Here is a 19497-nt window from a genome sequence, read left to right as displayed (position 1 = left end):
TACATTATTTTTTTCCGCGTTATTCCCAGCATAGTCTATGAAGTGTATATTCAGTAGATATTACTTCTCTGTGAGTAAGCCACCAATATGTTGCTCGAAACCTGGCTCGAAATGTCGTCTAGTAGATGGAACGGTCAGAAGATTATTATCTGATCTTTCCTTAAAAATAGGAACGTGGTTAATTTTTGTCTTTCCACCCCTACCAATTAATTGGGTAAGAAATTCATCATGTGTGTACGAATGAACATCTAACATAGAGGAACAACCGGTACAATTTACACATCTTGTATTCTATCACAACTATATAGCTTTTCTTGTAATAGCTGGATGCAAGTCCCATTGCTGAGCAACGGCGTAACCTTTATCGTCCTCATAAAGATACTGCAGTCTAATTGCCGATACTTTTATGGAGCTATTAGCAATAAAATCAACGCGGGCTGGTCGTCTTGTTTTCTCAATGCCATGTAGTTTCTATCGTTAAAGAGATTCGATAACACATATTCAAGAGGTTGTATACTAATTCTATTGAATCCTTAATTTTCCCTCTAATCGGTTTTAAGTGCAGAAGTATCAATGTTTCATTCATTCGTTCATATGGATCGATCATCTTTGTGGATCAGCTAAAGACAATTTAAGCAAAAATTGATATTACTCTCTGTTTCCGATTGAATGCGGCCATTGCTTCACTTTATTTATATTTTACTAACTTCACACCGATACGGCATAACCAAAAATTTATTTTTACAATACTTCTCCAGTCAAAGTATAGAGAGTAAATTGTAAATTCTTTCCTAAAATCGGAAAGACAAATTAGGTAAACACCAATGCACTCTACCTACCCACATGAAACCAATACCAAAAAGATTCAACCTCTACAATAATATGAAAGTGTATTCACTATACCACAGCATATGAACTCTGAATAGCGCATTAAATAATATACAACTAAAATAACCCTTGCGCATTAATTCTCATCCACTTTAAAGCCATTACACTAAATTAAATTAAATTTAAATTTAATCACACTAAATTTGTTCTAGTAACCTCTGATGGGTGTTGAACCATGGTGTAGGGCCTATCTAAGAGCTCAAATGCAACTACTTATTTCAGCCAGGATTTTTTGAATGCAGGGTGAATGAATAATCGTAGATTAAACGTTAGATTCGTCATACTTAAGGAGCTGAAGAAATGTTAATTCTAGTTCCGAACGGTGCATGTGGTGTGTGTGTTTTTGTTGACAATTTGTTTCGTCATTTTCAGTTATTTCATATCTATTTTAACAAAATAAAATGTATAATTATAAACAATGTCCTCTGGTTTTATGACCCAACACTAAACAGTAAAACACAAATCGTAAAATTAACTCTAAAATAAAAGAATCCGTCGATGCTAGCGTTCAATGTCACCAACATGCATAGAAAACCAACGTACAAAACAACAAGCTTTAGATATTACAATGGGCTAGAAGTCTACTAAGGTTTTTTTTATCAGAATTTATTTTACAATCTGTTCAAATATGAGAACAATAAGTAAAACATTTATCAAAACAATGTCAGGAAGCAAGCACCTGTTCATCAACAAGTCTTGCCAAAAATTGGATCAATCATTTAAATATTTACAGAAATCTGTAGCTTAGGTCCAGCACATGCAGAACACTTTTTAATCTGGTAATGCACTGACTATTGTCCAGTAGATAAACAGCAAGACTGTTCGGATGATATTCTAATTTTTCTTGATACTTTTTGCTAAGGTCTGTAATTTCTTCTTTCACTGATTTAATTTTGAAGTCATTCCTAATTGTAGTGTTGGATACGAACCAGGGTGAGCCAATAATTTCTTCTCAGCGTCTTAGCCTGAAATCGTTCAAGAATTTCGATGTTGGATTTGCTCGAGGTCCCCCAAAGTTGAATTCCGTATGTCCAAATTGGTTTGATCATAACTTTATACAGTAAAATTTTGTTAGCCAATGATAATTTTGAATTCGTACCTAGTAGCCAAGGTTAGTTATGTAATTGATAGTATTTGTAGCTTTAATACTGGCTATCAGCTGTTTCTATCCAGACAAGATCAAGGATAGCTCGGTCCAGTTTTGAACAATTAACCAACTGACTTGTCTCATCATCAAACCGGCGGCTTTTTGACCACTCAGTCAGCTTATTATGTTTGTCGTTATTCCACACACAAGAACACTCTGGGATCCGCATATCTCACCACACCCCGTCCTGCCTCGTGTTCGTGACGCTCTCAGAAGGAATCTGACCCTGGCAGTACAACAGTGTCATCACATCTGCCATAAACTCGCAGCACGCCGCCGATAATTACCGCTCACTTTGTTACAACATTCAATTACACCATTTTATGAAAGAAAATTGCACTATTTTATGAGGTACACTCACTGGACGCTTCAAGTAGTCAAATTGGCGAGACAGTCTGTACTCTGTACTGTGTACCACAGTGTTCCGTGGGTTGTACTAGGTATGTGAACTATCGAGCAACACAAAAGGGTCTGGATTGTATAGGAATATTTCCAATTTAGTTTTAAGATGGTCTAATTGTAAATAACCAAATTTAAAATAGAGGTCTTCATTTTGCAAGAGCCTTCAAAACTTGACCCAAAATGGTACCAGTCGTTGGGCTTCAGCTAAGAGACAGCTGATCTTAGTAGTATCAGCATTGACTAGGAGACTTCCCATCCAATGTAAGATTTGATGGAAAAAACGTAGTGTAGTCTGTTGAGATGGTCTACCAACTAATAACAATATGCTGTGTCAAGTGATAAATCAATCAGCTGTTGGCATTGATTTTAATTAATACAGTACTAGGACCCAGACCCATAGCAGCAATCACGATTACTAGGGTCTTTTCTAGTATTCGTGGCAGCAATTGCTGCCCTTCACCTTCGTTGTATTTTGGCCTTATCCCTCCCCTATGCTGTGTACCATTCCCAAATACTCTCCTTCGTAGTCACGGTCTTCCCCTAAAAACCTCTCCATTACCATTGTAACCTAAAACACCTAGAACACTAAAATCAATAAACAAACAAATACAGTACGCAATGTTTACATCATATCTTCAAAACAGCTTATAGCAACACAGTAAGTCCTTCCATTAGAAAATTACTGAATCATTGACGGCCTGTGGGGCAGAGCAGGGGTAACTTTGAAACTTCTGATATTTCCCCGCCGTCCTAGGACCTTAAGCTTTAAAATTAATCCTCAACAGCCATGCATGCTACATTTTTTCTAGCTCGAGATATTTAGTGGGGAACAATTCGCTCACGGAATTTAATTTATAGATAAAATATTTAACCCAATATTCTAGTTCCCTCTGGTGAGATAGCCCTGAACTTCATATATTTTCTTGGTTTCAATTTTTTTTAGATTAGATGGAAAGTCAGTAAAAAAAATACATAAGGCATCTCAAGTTTATCCCAAACCCGACATTAACTTATTTATTTTTATTTTTTGTTTCGTTAAAATAAGTTATAGTTGCGTCTCGATCTCCGATAAGTGTTCTAGGTTCGAGAAGAAATCAAGAACATAAGAAAATGAGATCTTGGGCTAGTTTTTTAGACAAATTCAAACACAATTGTCTTCAAATTATGGAACCCACAGTAAAATTGATTAAATGCAATCTCGGACATTTTTTTTACAAAATTAGTTTTATTTGTGGTTGTTTAGTAGTTTGAACCGTGTTTATTGTTCTGGAAATATTAGGTACTAGCAGAGTACCCGTCCTTCGTACGGGGTTGGAATATACGTATAAAATGCTTATTGCAGCTATACTCAAGCTTTGCGTTTGCAATAAGGAAGGACACAGTTTGATAAAATTTGCTTTTTTAAATTTACAGTATTCTATAGTATTACACTTCTACCATAGCAATAATGTACTACCACTTCACCTAAACAATAGAGAAAAATAGATTATCAACAATTCGCAAAATATCACAAATTATTCATGAAATGAAAAACATTAACATAACTGTAAACAATCCTACTTTGACAGTTTTCATTGCGAATCACAATTTTTTGTTGCTGCTTAGTTCAAATTAGCTGTAAATGCAAAAAAAATATAGTGCTGCACCCTGTTGGCAAATCTTATAACTTTTTAATGCTTTTCCATATCATAGAACCAACTTTTTTATTTTAAACAGCTGACTAAATTCTTTAATTCTCTTTAAATATGAATACTCATAAGGTTAACATGGGGAATTGCAGAGCCACTGGGGCGGAGCCCGAAAGGATTTTTGAGATACGAATATGCCTATATGTTAATCGGGAATGTAAGCTATCATCATGCCAAATTTCAGCCCAATCCGTCCAGTGGTTTATGCGTGATTGAACTTTAAACAAACAAACAAACAAACAAACAAACACACAAACTTTCACATTTATAATATTAGTAAGATTATATAATGAAATATTAGCGAAGAAGAAATGAAATGAAGTAAATAAGTGAAAAATTAGAACAGTATAAAAAATAGTGCGTTTAAACTAACAAAGTATGTTTTGTCATTATCCAAGTCGATGCCGTCAAAGCAACCATCTTTTTAGCTTAATTATTGGTTTATGTTGTTAACCAAAAAACGCATTCATACTACCATATACTAAATAAAAAAATAAATAAAGGTTTAATCATATATTTGACCAATTATATAAGTGGACATCCCAGTCACATGTCAAGGCTGTATCCAGTTCTAGAATAAAAATGAATGAACTGTATATAATTTGGCCACCAACATAGTATGCTGATGTTAACTGATTTTGTCAGACGCACCAACTTAATAACCTGGCAATTCTGAAAGAGCAGCTTTCCCTAGACGATAGCATATTTTTAAGAGAAAATAATTCAACTATGTTATTTAAATAAAAATGTTCCCATAGTTGCTTATGTTAGATAAGCTATCTACTAAATCATCTAAAGGCCTGCTTGGACTTAAGTCACAATGTTTGAATTGCAGCAAGTATATACAATAGATTAATGTATACTTATATCCGCAATACTCGCTACACGGCGACGGTCGTGTGGGCTGAGGGGGTGGGAACGCTCGGACACGCCTTGGGGGTGGCATTGGTCACGCAAAGACTATCATTACGACCTAACTAACCTCTTAACACCGGGTTCTCAGCGCTGGGTGGTACGCCACCACCCATATTGAGATGTCCCACCACCTAGGGTTGAACCCTACAATTTACAATTCCAATCGTATATTTTCGATTATTGCTAGGTAGAGTTGTGTACGGTATCGAGTTTTTAGGGGTGCCTTCATTATATTGGAATTGTCGTTCTAAGTTTATGCACCTTTACTCTTTTTATGACTAGATTACTTGCGTAGTTATTCCACCATTAGACTAAAGCTCAATATAGTTGGATGTATGACGTGTGGGCATCGTCAGCCGGTATTTGTGAAGTTCTTCAGCTGGTGGCCTAACCTAACCTAACCTAACATCGTAAAATCTACTCTATATAACCATTTTAGTCTAGCTTACTCAGACGTCATCAAAATCTAAAACAAATTCAGGACACTGCTTCAAATTAAAATAATAGAAAGATAAGTTTGGTTGTACTATTGAAAATCTATAGTTTTACTGATCAAATCAAAGTTTTCTTGATCAAATTCTCACGTTCCACCCTCTGTTACAGATGTTTGGCCACGGACAGATATGTGGAGCGAGTTGTTCTCCGATGATGTTATCGATGAACCGATTTTAATTGAGAGATATATTGCTGGCCTTTCTATGAGATCGCATCTAACGAAAGTAGGCTTGACCCAAACTCGTTTTCTGACTCACGAGTTTTTATAATTGCAGACCCCCTTGATGATCATGACGTTGCCAACTTTCTACCTCCTATTGCTGTTTTTAGATCAAATTTCATGTAATAATGAGCTGCAGTTGTCAATTTTTTCTTTATTTAATGAGTCTCTTTTAAAGGGTGTGAATGTCAATATTAATTTATTCTAGTTTGTTTTACTATGATGTTTGATGTGAGATTAACGATTCTATAGTTTTCCTTTCAATTTGTCTTACTTCCGGTGGCTAAATTTAACATCATTAAAATTTATTTCTAAACTGCCAACAGATTTATTTAGAATTCGGGATGGGATGTCAAGTAGTGCGTTGTTATCTCATAGAAATGACTGATTGATTGATAATTAGATTCTTTTGTATCTGCGTTTTTTTCATTGAATGCGACTTCTCCAAAGAAAAGAATACAGGTAGAAATTTCCTCAAGAGACTGCTTCGATCCCAACCACAACTAGCTTAGCTGATTCATAGTAATCGCAAGTTCTGCAAGAAAAAAACACATTTGGTAGAAAGGAGGTCTTAAAGAGGGAGTTTAGATTTTGAAGAACGTTTCATAAGGTTTGCCAACAAACACCCCCTACTTTGCCAACAAACTCCCCCAACTTGCCAACAAACACCCCAGCTTTGCCAACAAACACCCCCTTAACTTTGCCAACAAACCCTCCCAACTTTGTCAAAAACGCCACACTTTGCAATCGAACATCTTCAATCCTAGTTTAACACTACGCCGGTACAGCCCATCGATGTACCTTGATCGTACAGCATAGCTGACTCCAAAACAACGCAATCTTTATCGGAAGAATCTAACCGTGGATAATATTTATCCGTTGTAGTGACACGGCGCAGTTTATGTGTCGAGGTCCGCCATTAGACCATTAGAGTCAGAGTGGAGAGCATAACATAATTAATACATTAGCGGCAAGGGGCGGCCAAGACTTGATAGCCGTGATATACAGGCGCTCGTGGCACTGCGGAACCTTTATACCAGCCGCCGCCGCCGCCGCCGCAGAACACCGCTGCCACCTCTGGTGAGAGTCTTCTCTGATATTCGGGTGATGGAAGTTAAATGAGAATGGACCATTATTATCAGTGCTCGGCGTATCTCCAGCAATACTTGGTCAATGTGTGCAAGATGGAGCCCCAGCAACTCTTTGACGAATTGGGGTTCTGTGTGTACGCCAGTGGTATTCGTATTCAAGAATCTCAAATTCTTTAAGAAAAAGTGTTCACCATGTACATTATTGCCGTGGAGTGGCGGCGTAAACAGTATCAGATACTATCAGATCAGCCATTTGGTTGAGCGATGCTTTCTCTATTCCGTTCCAGCATTACAGCCATAGCTTCATTCTGTTCATTCTAGACGCTAATCTTTCGTTTTCTGAACAGATTTGTTTTTTAATTGAATATTTAACATTTAATATTCGTACAATTAGATTAGCACTATAATCGCCCACTGGATTTTGGATTTTATTATCATACATTTAATCTATAATGGGCCATGCCATTTGTAGTAAATCTTCCATTCGAATCGAACCTAATTGAATGGACCACTCACAGAGTGGTTTAATGTAAAGAAGATATTAGATAGACTTTTTGTAACTTTAACCAGTTTAATTTTGTTTCCAGTTCAGCTTTGCAACAAAATGTATTATTACGACATAAATCAGTCATTGGCAGAAAGCAGCACACTCTGTGGCTCATTTTTATTTTCATTGTACATTAATATATTTATTTTTATTCTTAATCGTTGTACAGCTTTGGGGTTGGAATGCTACGATTCTTAGTCAAATGCATAACATTGAAAACCGTTAAAAACAGTTTGGGTCTTCTTTCTTTACTTACATTTTAAAGCCATGAAAGGTAGCCTCATCAATAAGAGGGTGTTAGCATACTGGTAGTTCTTTAGCACTTTTTTAGCATTATAGTTAGCGTATGGGGATGGGTGAAAGAAAAATCACTGGATCCTATGAATGTCCCCAAATTACGCAACTTTCCCTTTAAAGCATTTGTGATCCGTTCTTTGAAAATGCCAATAACGTAGATACCGAAAAAGCCCAGTGTGTGCTACAGAATGTCCCTCTTATTCAGTTATTCATCCTATATCCACTCGTGTTCCACCAGGCCCAGACCCGGGCAGCAGCTGGTCGCACGGCTTAGATGATACATTATCAATGCAAGATTGGAACACTGCATCAGCCGTCGCGGTCTTTTTGCATGTCTAAATACGCGGGCCGCCCGACGGTCGCACTCGTCTCGGTATTTATTGCAGAAATCGACCCGATGCGAAGATAGTGTCCGCGACATTTTAGCCGAAGGGACAGTTTTCGCGAACTTAAGTGGCCACGTAACGACGGCTACAGAAGCCAAAGCCTGCCGCTGACAACATGATATCGAGGTCGTAAAGTAGCTAGGGCCGCGGACACGGCCGCTTGATAATGGCATGCGCGCGCCGGGCTCTGCGCAGCCTGGCCTGCGTACTGGGTTTATCATGCGTTGCTCGCCTCCGCGACATAAAACTGCCTTTAATGCCGCTGCCGCGATAGTGCAAGTCTAACCTTATGGGGAGCGCTCTTTGCTGGCTGCGTATGCATTATGGGTAATGGGACATTGGTTTGCTCCGCGTTTTGAACTGTAGCCTGTAAAGTAGGCCATGTATTCTAGGTAAAAGTACCGTCATCAAGGATCGTCGTCGAAATTTGGTTATGAATAATTGTTTAGGCCTACGAACCCAAAAGATGGGCAATCGGTCTATTGGCTGTAAGGTCCAGCGATTGTGAGAAGACACATTGGAAAAGCGAGTTGAGCATAATCCGTAAACCTCTGTTACAATCACCCACTGCAGTTGTCACTTTACACAACCACCATTGAAGTGCCGTCAATGAGTTGAGACCTATTTTGTCAGCTATTGGTAACGCTTATTTAAAAAATGTAAGTTTCCCAGCCATATATAACACTGATTCAAGGTCTTTTTCCTGGTTATCAAAACTCAAGAACAATATTATACACAAAGAATCTCTATTTTTTATTTACGGTTACCCTACGTACAGTTTTGCACTTGCTATTAATTAAATCCGTTATGTAAGGAAAAACGTGTTTAATCTCACTTGGTTTGGATTTGCTTTCAAATCGTGTTCGAAAATGGTTGCGGTATTTGTAAACAACATTCAATGTAAACATATCAGTGACAGCAAGAAAAAGAATCTTGATCCGAACAGCTGTTCGTTATTTCAAAGATTATTATGTGATAAACATTGGGAGAAAACTTGACAAAAATCGCACAAAATTGGGATTTTTAAACGTCCATAATTTTATTTACAAACTAGTGAGGCAATATTTTAATAGCTAAAGACACTCTCGCCAATTCATAAATACATTAAAATGATTTGGATCTAGATAGGTAATCTCGTTTTTCAAGAGAAGGCCGCGTAAATAGCTCTTGGGCCATGACCGACAGACAGAATTTGAGATGAGACTTGTTTCGGCTTCTTTAATGTATAAAACGTAAATATAACCTAAAAATTTTTGATTCTGAGCAATGTACAGATAAAACTCTAATTTTATTTATAAAAAAAGAAGAAGATAGACAACACACATAACATGGAGTTACTGAATTAGTCTAAAAGAAGTATTTGCAATGTTATTTTCTGATTTTAAAATTGATTTTCTTCTGCGTCATCTTTTGCAATATAACGTTCCATTACGAAATTAGTGAAAAATCGTAATATCACATTAACTCAATGATTTCTTATTGAATTATCTTATATATATAGTCTATCTATGTACGGGTTGGTGTCTGCCTTTTTGACCACTTTTGCCTATATTTTATCATATTATTCAAGACATGTCATCATAGGTTCATGAGATTATTGTCATACATGTTTTCAATCATTAGAAAAATGATCTATTGTGTAATAAAATACAAAATATTACAAGTGCAGAAGGGCATGTTGCCCTTATGAGCCGTGTCCATATTTTGTTAAATTAATAGTGGTTTACAGTAACTGGATTACATTTTTAATAAATTTTATGTAGAAACAAAATGTGCATGATTTAGAAACTCATTAAGGATGGGAAATTGCATTTACTGCAGAGTTTTCAGAGAGGTTCCTTCGACGTTTTCGTTCAGCTTATGAAATCATAATATAGAAATGTATACGAGCTTGAACTCATAGAGAGCCTTTGAATGTTATTGAAATAACGAAAAGAGTTGTGCATATTTACTAGCGCTACTCAGCAACAAAAACCATTTAATTTATCTCAAAAAAATATTCTCAAAGTGCACCGAGCAGCATCTTAAAAAATACTATGAATCGTATCCAGATAGTTACATTAAAATATCTTCTAATTCGATTAGGCCAGAGCCTTTTAATGCATTTGGATTGTGACATTTATAATTCGGCTTATGTTTCTCTTAACCAACACATTATTCGTTTGCAAAAGAAGTCCATTGTGATCTTACCGTGTCTAATAACATCCAAACACAGAAACCTTGCCTAAAATAGTACCTATCTTGGCAGAAGATGATTTGCAGTGGCCTTTTACGGACCGTGGTCCACTTGCTCGTGAGATTTTTTCAATAAAACTACACTTCGACTGTAAAAAAATAACACAAAGAGTAATTAATTACCGTTTAACACCTACTGTCATGACAGAAAGATCATGTTCCCTTTAAAATGGATCTCATCATCCTTTATAAGATACGTTAATTAACAACAATGCATGTAAACGTCACTATTTACGTACCAGCTACATAGATAAACCATAGATAACATAGTCCCTTAAAAACATACTCCCTTAGTAGATGTATCATCCTTATGGAACAGCTGAAACCAATTTTATTGTTAGTTCCGTCCGGTGCACTGTAGAGGACGTGCTTTTTTTACAATTTGTTTCTTGTCATTTCAGTTATTTAAAACTCCGGTTAATAAAAATATCTAATCATAAACAATAACTTGTCCCCTAGTTATATATCCAAACAGTAAAGCACAAATCATGAAATTAACCTTAAAATAATAGAAACAAAATTTCGTCGACACTACTGATCAGTGCCACCGGACATGAACTAGACACGAAAACGAGCTTCAACATTTATGGGATGTTAAGTCTACTTGTGTTGGTTAGTCTATGGTTATATTGACCTGAGTTACTCTGTAAAAACAGTTTTTTGTACTGAGAGACGCTGGAAAATAAAGGCATTTTTATTTATTTATTTATTTATTTTTAACTGAATATGAATTAAGGGTGTGTGTAGGATGGAATGATACGATATGTGTAGCTTTGTTTATTTGTTAAGACCAGTTTAGTCAAGACCATTTATTTAGTCCAATGACCAAGGACAGCTAGTAGGTACAATAAAAAAATTGATTTACTAAAAAAACTATCATCATGCCTTTAACGATTATAAATCTTTGTACCAACCCCTAAAAGATCATAATTTTGAATTTGATTGTAATGTTAAATTTAATATTATGCTAAATATTAATTACGTTGATAATTTAGGTTATAATAACATAGCAAACTAAAAAAAGTGCGTGCAATACCGACTGTATTATGAATAATATGTTAGTGCACATGAAGACTTCTCTACCCTACTACCTCTGTACTATGGTAACTCCTACTTAAAAATGTATATGTTATACAAGTTACAATTTCAGTTGTTTAAAGCATAGTTGCATAAATGCGAGAAGGCAATTGAATAAAAAAGGGTATTTTATAACCTTGAAACAAGTTCTTATATAGATTTGTACATGTAAAAATTTAATGCATTGGTATAATACCCTCGCTACAGCAAACCTGCAGACTAAGCGAATGTCTATGCCTAACTGGCTTTTCATTAAGATATTTCCTTAAAGTTTTCAGATATATTCCAGTGCACTATTTAAAAAAGAGGTTTAAACAAAGAATATTAGTATACAACAAGAGTAAGAGTAGCATGCAAACAAACATATCTACTCTTAATAAGTTTAATGGATGGATTTTGATCAAATTTGAAAAATGTATTTATTTCATCCAATACTATTAGTTGGTAAAAAAATACGTTTTACCTTTCTCGAAAAGCAAACCTTTTACCTTCCAGCAAACCTAAGTAATCGTTGATTGTTGTTTTTAAATTGGGGAATAAAATAATATGACTTGTTATGGAAATATTTTAGTAAAAACTCAATCAGACGATTCGCAATTCTCTTAGTCTGAAGGTTTGCTACGTCGGGGGTATTTACAAAGTCTCTGAATATAAATAAATGAGATCATTCTTATTCAATCATTTATCTGTTATCACAATAATAATGTTCAGTTGGCATAGCCTTCAGTGAAGTCTCACTTTCTTTTCATAAAAAATTCTAAGATGAATGTTTAATTACATTCTTGCATTAACATTTCGAGCAATTTGACTCAATCGTCAAATTAAATCTGCAATAGAAATTGGCACATGTCAATACCATGGCTAAACCTTAACTCTAAGGTCAGACCGTTTTTCTATAACCTATGTACTAGAACTAGATCAAGAACAGTTTTACAAAAACCACCACTTAATTGCATTTTATTACAACGATGCACGTCTAGGTAGGTACTTAAGCTGATTATGAATGCAAAACGACTATACCTATATTGATTACAGTGATTATGGCCTGATTAGCTTTTTTACGTAGCTTAGATAAGCTTTAGTAAAAGCTCGACCATCAAATTCTACTGAACTGACACGGCGAAATGTTGATTGTTGAGGATTACAACCACTCGGCTGAGCTATTGTAGACATACAACTTGAGTTGAGTTGCGAACTTTGGACAGCTACTACGACCATACGACCCATCAGGTTTCCTTGGTCAACTGCAAGGCACGTAATCTCTGTTCGGATTAAAGTGAAATTTATATCCCAGATGTAATAACACTCGCTACATATTTAAATGTTATTAACATGTTACAGGTTTTAATTGTTATTTGTGTACTTACTGTGGAAATAAATCTGATTTGATTTGATTTTGTTTTCTCACAATGTCTGTAAAAATAGTAATAATTTTATGAAAACTGGAAATGGCTTCAGTTTTGTGCTAGGTTAAGATTAAACGTCAAATTTTGTAACTTCATTCTTTTTTCAAATTACTTCCTTCGAAATTGTTTATTTTAAAACTTCTGTTTGTGCATTTTGTGTTCACTATGACATATGGTTGCGAATAACATATAATATATTTTATAAACAGCTGATACAACATTTGGCACAGAGTTTCAAATTCCCGAGAGCTACCACGTGTTGCTGGTACGGCTCTCGGACCAACAGTTCAGATCTCGATAGAGTGCAAGTTTGTCATTTGATGATTTAGAGCGGCGGCTCTCAGTTAATTACACTACGCTGGCAGTGGGCGGTGCCGCCCATCTAATGGGCCCCGCCCACCCCGACCTTATTGATATCCTGTTATCTAGTACCTGCGATCGCTTAATCCCAGACCGCGCATCTCACGACTGGGCTCTCACAACTTTATGTAGGTTAGCTCGCCGATCGGATCTCCCATCTCATAGCGCTGCGTGGCGATTTTGAACTTGAAAATATAGGGATAATAATGTAGTGAATTATGTATTAGTGTGAGTATGGTGGGTCAAGGAAAAATTGAGAATACTTGATAGCCTCAATGTAACCCATTTAATCGATTCAATATTTTCGCGATATCTCAAAGATTAGTATACAAGTGTATAAACTGTACAACTGTGTGTATAAACAAAAAGAGTGTACAACTGTGTTGAATAAACTAATGGTCTCGAGATTAAATGGAAATTCGAAAACTGGCTGAAATAAGATGATTGGAGAACGTCAAATTTTATGTTCCCCAGTTGAATTATTGACCATTTACTGATTTACTAGTTCTCTAACTTTGACCATAGTAGCATAGATAAAACATACCCCGGTTAGTCTATGATAGTAGTAGGATGGTAGGATCATAACTGTAGTTAATATATAATCCATGATTTTATAAAACAAACAAAAACCCACTCAACCTACTTAATATTTTGTAATCAACTAGTTCACACTAATAATTATTAGACCTACTTTTTGTGGCAAAATACCTGCTCTCACATTACTTCGCTTCCTTCCTCCTTTCCAACTGTACAAAACCTCTAAAACATACATTCTATTTTAAAAAAAAAGGAGCTGAATTAAAAATTATGTTGCCCCAAACAAGGTCCTCTAAGAGCTTATAATGTTAATCGGCAAAAGTAAAGTTGTGAAAATCAGTTTTTTAATAAACTATGGCAATTATTAGAGTAAAATTCAAAATGGAGGCCTTTTTTACATGTTTAAAATTTACAATTTAAAGTCCTAAAGTGCTAGGTCTATACTATTATATAAAAATCTAATGGTGTCTGTTTGTACGTGTGTTACTAAATACTGTATGTAAAAACTACTGAACTGACTACCCTTAAATTTTACAAAAATATACCTACCATACCAAGGATGGTAATAGATTCACACTTCGAAACTGACCGTGGGCTTTGCCGGCAAACCGGTTTGCCCCTTTGGCTTTAAAAGTTCTGAGGTACGGATTTAAAAAGTAAATATTGATTGGTCTCCATGCCTGCCAGAAGAACACTCACAGTGTTTCCATTTTGCTAAGCCACCCAAATGTAAACAAGCAGAACTGTCAAAGCCCATTAACTCATCCCAACTCCACACAACTGGTTTAAAAATTAAATATGCATTAAATATTCTGTACAACCACTTTACAGGTTTATTTATACTGATACTAGTGTACATGTTGTTCGAAATCGAGCAATTGCAAAGTATTACAGGAGTTATTTAAAAACGAATACATTGCGTAGAATCATAAATGTTTCGGTTATTTTTTTCATTTCATACGATAGGAAAGCCGAAACGCGTGTTATCTTAATTTCTGGCTGTCTGTCTGTCTGTAACACTCAAGGTGGCATTTTACACTCTTTTCTCCGGGAAAATGACAAAACCTATTATGATGATACCGTTTCGATGTATTCTTCGATGCATGAGAAGGTTTTGAATTACTTGAAACAAGTGTACGTCCATTTGTAATAAAATAACGAACACTCAAAAACCCAGTTTTGTGTGCTATTACATTTTGTTTTATGTTTTTTTACCATACAAGTCAAATGATCTATTGTAAATTAAATAATATCAGCTGTTCCTGGAATATTTCACATCAAACACAAAACTGTGGAAATCTTGATCTGTGATAATATTTTACGTGTTTTAAAATCATACTATATACAATTTTACATTTTATCCCACGATTTACGTCCTAAGGAAGTTGCTATTCTGAGTAAAGGCAGTAAATGGTGTTTGGGCTATTTCTAACAGAAAATATACTGTGGTATTTGACATTTTGAAGAGAATTAGCACAAAGCTATTTAAAGCTAAATAAAGTTCAAATAATGCCATTGACTATATAGTAGAACGGGTGACGTATTATGTAATAATATTATGAAATCAAGTTTCGGCTGATTCTGATTATTTTTGTATACCATAAACATTGATGAAACTGCTGTTGTACTTTAACATTCGGGCTATGTTTATGTTAAATTAATTATAAGTAGTCACAGTTTTAATTATTTATGTTCCATACTATTGAATGTACATTTATAACAAACCATAAGAAAAGAGTCCTGACTAATGTTTTTAAGAGAAATGTGAAACATTTTGTTGGTATTGTAATTTTAATACTTACGAATTCATATTGATGCTATTTGATACATCTAGTATCCTCTATTTTAAGAAACTCCCCAATGACTTGAGTGCTTCAAGATTTCTCCCTAATTATATGGGACGAATGCACCATGGTTTACAAAGTCGCCATTGATCATTGGACGGGACATTTAAAGATACTGTAGTAGAAACAGCCCAACCACCATGGGGGAGTAACTGTGATGTTTTCTGGTCACTTTAGAGATACTCTGCCTCTGGTGCGGGTAGGAGGGCCGACGAGATCCATGCATCTCTAAAGCTATCCACTTTGTGGCCAACCATAGAACGCCTCTCACTCATATTAAATATGATTGTTGTTTGCATTGATCGACGTGGAGCTGAGGAATTCCTAGAGATTCTAATGAAGGATGGAGACGGAACATTAGAAAATATAAAAACGGTAATAAACCGCACCTCCTTCACTTGGTGTTGGTGTTGTCAGATCACAAGAAAAACTGATAACCAGTGTCTTTCCAGAAGTTCATGAACTACTTAATATGGATAGTACCTGGCTCTGTGATTGTGCAATTCTGACACCTAAAACGAGCAACATTTAGGCGATGACTCTCTTCCACGTTAAAGAACGTACGTGCAAAATCGGTGAACACCGTCCTGAGAGAAGACAATTAAACTACCCGGCAGAGTTTCTCGACTCAGTATCAGCAACCGATCATTGAAGCAGTCAAGATTCTCATGGGTTGTGGTGCTGGTGAATTGGCATTTATCCCAATAATTCCATCAATTCCTAGCAACTACCCGTTTGAGTTCAAGCGACTACAGTTTCCCCGTCACAGTTTGCTTCGCCATGACAATTAATAAATCACAAGACCAGACGTTGTCCACAGCCGGGGTGGAACTAAGCGGATCAGCATGTTTCTCTCACGGGCAGTTGTAAGTTGCTTGTTCCAGAGTGAGATCCAGCAAAAGCCTTTTCATTCTTGCTCCGGGCGGCCAAACTGCAAACGTAGTGTATGAGGAGGCACTCAGATAAACCACACACATCCTCTTTGTCAATGAAAGAAGCCTTGGGCGAACCTTTGGGGCGAAGGGGAAGATCTTCCAAATACTTACCATATCTTAAACCACTTCTCATTTAAATGTTTTATTGTAATCTTTGTAAAAAATGTATATTATCATCCTTATGTTTAAAAGTTTAACTGTCATTATTTACATTTAGTATTTCTTTTTAATACACCATCTACTTACTATTGTGTTAGTTATAACTCTTTTTTTATTATTACTGCTAATTAAATGTTTAAATTTATAATTAAATGCTTAAATTTATACTTGACGTAACAAGATTCCTCATTGTATTGTTTGTACCTACTGTATATTTTATTCAACCCGTACGTAGAACGGGTACACAGCTAGTATAATATATAAATCTATATTATAGACATATATAAAAAAATTAAGAAAAAATATTATATAAAAAATATTAAGATATCAATATTTTAATAGAAACCACAGAGCACAGAATACAAAAATTAAGCATTGGTTAGTTTGACAAATTTTTTGTATAAGAATAGTTATATCAAAGAACTAGGGGCTTGTAGGGACATAAGTCCCTAAAAAGCTCGATGGTATAAAACACACTGTTTTAATATTTAAACAAACTCAGAAATGTATTATCTATTATATACGTGTCAGAATATAATATCCCTATACACCATTTCTTTTGTGTAAAAAACAGGAGTGTTGTTTGTCTTTTTTTGCTTTTGTTGGCCGATATTTTTTCAGCCATTCTAAGTTCAATCCTTTTTTAGCCTACTCCCATGATTCTTCTACTTATCACACGCTTAACTTATTTATATAAAAATAGATATATTTGATAAGTTTCACAGTAACATAATTTATTTCAAAATTCTAAGACGTAACTAAAATAGTCTTAATTATTATAGGTAACCTTAGACTATTTAGTCAATGAGGTAACGTTATTCCTGGTTTTATATAGTATCATTGAGTTGTATTAATAGTCAAAGATAGTATATACAGTACATTGCAGAATTGACTGGCAAATAAGTAATCCAAATGTCAATATTGCATTGGCTTAATGATAAATCACGATCAGCTGTACTGAAGTAAACCAAAATCTGAAGTAAATGGCTTATAATGCTATTCTTATGGAGAACATTTTACGTTTTATCTCGTTTTCTGGCAACTTAATGGGAATTCTGCTATTTTTCCCGAGTACCTGGGGTCAAGACCTTTAATTTAAGACCTCTCCCACTTTTCTGCGACTTACCAGACGTCCACAATTTTCTGGTAAAAATTTTGTCTTACAGAATTATATATATAGATGTGTAATCTTTGGTTTATTGGTTATATTCAGTTTGGTTTACATACATATTACTGTTAAATGGTTTATTGGTTGATTTACAAGATTAAGAATGAAACACGGAAGACCTCCGAATCCGAAGCGAATAAAAATGAGAAGCTACAATCTATATCCTCAGGAAACAAATGTCACCTCTTCGTCTACAACCTAGCCAGTTCCAAACAGCTCATAAATCTCACCAAATGTCTCAAAACATCGGCCCAAGTCGCGCATCGAAGAATAAAATGGGAGAAATAAACTAATGAACAACAGACCGATCATCTTGAGCAGGAGTGTCGACGAATCGCTGCTCGTCGTTTGGAAGAACATTAACGCACTGCAATTCTTCATACCTCTAAAGTCGCCATGTCAGTGGATTCAGGATATTCAGGATTGGAACAGTTTGACGTGTGTCCAAACTGAACCACGGTCAGAGGATAGTTCTTTAACATCCAAACTGATCCAGAAATCTGGCAGGTAGAAATGGGCTCGCTTAAAACATCCATAGTTTAGTTTGATCTGCGAGGCGTGGGGGGATGGTATCTACTCCCTCCCGCAGTAGCCTACAGGTAGCCTTATACACACTATTCCGTAGCATTTCATTATTACTTCCCATTATAAATTCAAAACTTCCAAAAAATATGAGCTTTCAGTTTAAGTGTACAGATACCTATGTGAGTGGTTAATATTAAGACGAAATGTTATTACTCAATTACTCAAGTCACGGTACTGCAAATAATCTAAATGCCATGATCTGCAACTGCAATTAATTAATTAGACACATTACACAGTTGATATTATTTAAGTGATTATATGTTTTTGGTTTGTAATAAAACTATTTTTATCGCCTAAATGATTAAATGTGTCTGATCATGATATTATTTCAACTGTTAAACCCAACTAGCTGTTACCCACGGGCGGAATGACGTCGGGTTTCACCCCGTTTGACTTCGTAAGTATTAATTAAACTCTTTTAATAGTAGCATTGACTAATTGGATACTGAAGATATTATTGATATTGTTCTATTGATAGTCAAAGATAGGTAGTAGTTAAGTTAAGCTGAAATAAACAAAACAGAATACAGTAATACAACAAATGATCACACCTGATTTTAATAAGGTAGTAATAAATTTAAAGAATAACAACTATAAGTTCAGTTTGAGGCATTTTTAACATTAGGTATACGGAAAGTTCCCTTTACAAAGTTATTACGACCTTAAATGGCAATTTATAAAATAATGTATAGTTTTGCGCAAGGTTTCTCGTCATGACGAACATGGTATATGGGAATGTGACTTGTACTTTTCTCAAAAGTTCATGGGTTTTTTTTTTAATTTATATATGGAAAGAGGGGTAGGATGAAATAAGATACAGCATATAAAAATAAAACGTTGACGTTGATGTGCATTCAGTGTCTCCACACTTCCAACACAACCTTCTTAGAAAATTGATAAATAGTTAAGAACATATTAAGACAATTTCTATATTCAATGACTGGATGGAGTTGGAGCTACATGGTAGTATTATATAACTGATCAAGATTCTGACTTTAAAGGACATTGTGAAAACAAGAAGAAGCAAGAACAGCAGACAACAGAGTACAGACAAACCTGAATTTAAAAGTCAAAACAAACGAGCCAGCTTTTGTATTATTTCTTAGCTTGCTTAT

Source organism: Macrosteles quadrilineatus, unplaced genomic scaffold (genome assembly GCF_028750875.1).
Source record: "Macrosteles quadrilineatus isolate MER2022 unplaced genomic scaffold, UCM_ALF_1.0 Scaffold_11__1_contigs__length_5352618, whole genome shotgun sequence".
NCBI lineage: Eukaryota > Metazoa > Arthropoda > Insecta > Hemiptera > Cicadellidae > Macrosteles > Macrosteles quadrilineatus.
The sequence above is the reverse complement of the archived record's forward strand: the minus strand, read 5'-3'. Positions refer to the sequence as shown.